General features: G+C 38.8%; 1 pseudogene; it reads left to right on the top strand.

Annotated features, from left to right (window-relative positions):
* The first annotated feature begins 1,081 nt into the window (after nt 1-1,081).
* Nucleotides 1,082-1,586, top strand: LOC129078443 (peptidyl-prolyl cis-trans isomerase A-like; annotated as a pseudogene).
* Nucleotides 1,587-2,053: the final 467 nt, after the last annotated feature.

Genomic DNA, 2,053 nt, shown 5'->3' with positions numbered 1-2,053 from the left:
GGATGATTAGTTCATTATTGGTTTTGAAGAGTCTTTCATATTAAGTGGTGCAGCTCTGGTTTCAGGCAGACATTTAACAGACTCCTTATTTGTTTTATTCTTTGTCTAATCATCTTAATTAAAGCCCCCTGAGACTGAGTCTTTTGTAGTAACAAATAAGAATAAAGGGAAATTATGAATTGTTGCTTCCACAGAAAATGCAGTGTTCATCAGGAATTCCTGGTGAGATTCTAACAGGGTAGACTTCAAACATGTGAAAACAATTGTACTCACCCGTGAAAAACCTTTTCATAACGTGCACCTTGGTCTTTTAAGTTTCTTATTACACTAAAACCTAAGTAGTGTTCCTTTTGGGGGGTTCAAATTTTACTGTATTATCCTAAGGCTATCCTATGATTTTTCAGCATGAGTTTATTTTTTCATGTGAGAATTGCACTCTTGGTGTCTCTCAAATACTTTCTAATTTTTTCTTGCAGTTTTTTCATCTTTGCTATATAGAATTTAACATTAACTCTCTGATTTACTGAACAGAAACTGTCCTGGATTCCTGATACTGAATAGCTATGGGAAAAGAATAGGTGTCTTGCCCTCATTTTTAGATTCAGATGATTCAAAATAGCTTGAAAGCCCTAGTACCACACTGACCCTATGCTCCTTTGATCATATTTTGATAAGTTTTTTTCCAGGAGCAGTACAAGAATTGGGTTAGCTATTTAAGCAGAAGTCAGCCTATATTGGGGCAACATATAAATATAGCCCATGTTTTTCCTTAACGTACAAATCAAGTTTTCTGATATCTATAAAAATCAAAGAGGTACAAATACCTAACTTCCAAGAACCCTAAATCCTCATCACTGTTATATTTTTAATTATACTTATTTAGACTTAGAAATCCTTTCCCATATCTATGTATCTTTGATATAAATAATTGATTCAAACAACTAAAATATAAATTCATTTCTTATATGGCTTTGGATTTGCATATCCACTAATAACATACAACCATATTGCAATGCTGCAGTAAAGAAAAAACTAGGCCTTGCACATGCCGCTGTGACCTTGGATCTCCCCGCACCCAGCCATGGTCAACGCCCCCCTGTTCTTCGACATCCCGACATCGCTGCCACCTGTGAGCCCTTGGGCCACATTTCCTTCAAGCCATTTGCAGACAAAGTTCCAAAGCCAGCAGAAAGCTTTCATGCTCTGAGCACTGGGGAGAGAAGATTTGGTTATAAAGATTCCTGCTTTCACAGAATTATCCCAGGATTTATGTACCAAGGTGATGACTTCAGACACCATAATGGCACAGACAGTAAGTCCATCTACAGGGAAAAATTGGATGATGAGAATTTCATCCTGAAGCACGCAGGCCCTGGCATCTTGTCCATGGCAAATGCTGGACCTAACACAGATGGTTCCTAGCTTTTCATCTGTACTGCCAAGACTGGGTAGCTGGATGGCAAGCATGTGGTCTTTGCCCAGGTGAAAATGGCGTGGATGTTGTGATCGCCATGGAGCACCATGGGTCCAGAAATAACAAGACCAGTGAGAAGATCACCATTACTGACTGTGGACAACTCTCATAAATTTGACTTGTGTTTGACTTAACCGCCAGACCATTCCTTTTGCAGCTCAGGAGAGCGCCCCTTCACCCCCATCTGCTTGGAATGTCCTATAGTCTTGGTGCTCTTTTCGCAGCTCATTAGGCTCCATCTTTTCCTTACCCCTTCCAAGTCCAGCTGGACTGCAGAGTTAAGTTTATGATTACGAAATAAAAACTAAACAGCAACAACAACAAAAAAACTAACATGTTGCCTTCACCTTCAGCTATGGTTATCATTTGGCTTTTCTGACATGATGTTAAATGTGTTTGTCCTATCGGTATGTTATACTTATATAGGGAAATACAAAATGTGTTCATTATCTGTTGCTCCATAACAGATTATCACAAAACATAGCATCCTGAAACAAGAAATTGTTGTTATCTCATAGTCCCTGTGGGTTATAAATCAAGGTGGGTTAGCTGTGTGCCTTTTGCACAAACTATCTCATG

The sequence above is a fragment of the Pteronotus mesoamericanus genome, unplaced genomic scaffold (assembly GCF_021234165.1).
Source record: "Pteronotus mesoamericanus isolate MK-2021 breed Mesoamerican mustached bat unplaced genomic scaffold, CSHL_Meso_final contig_73, whole genome shotgun sequence".
Taxonomy (NCBI): domain Eukaryota; kingdom Metazoa; phylum Chordata; class Mammalia; order Chiroptera; family Mormoopidae; genus Pteronotus; species Pteronotus mesoamericanus.
Note: the sequence above shows the minus strand (reverse complement) of the source record. Positions and strands in the feature narration are given on the sequence as shown.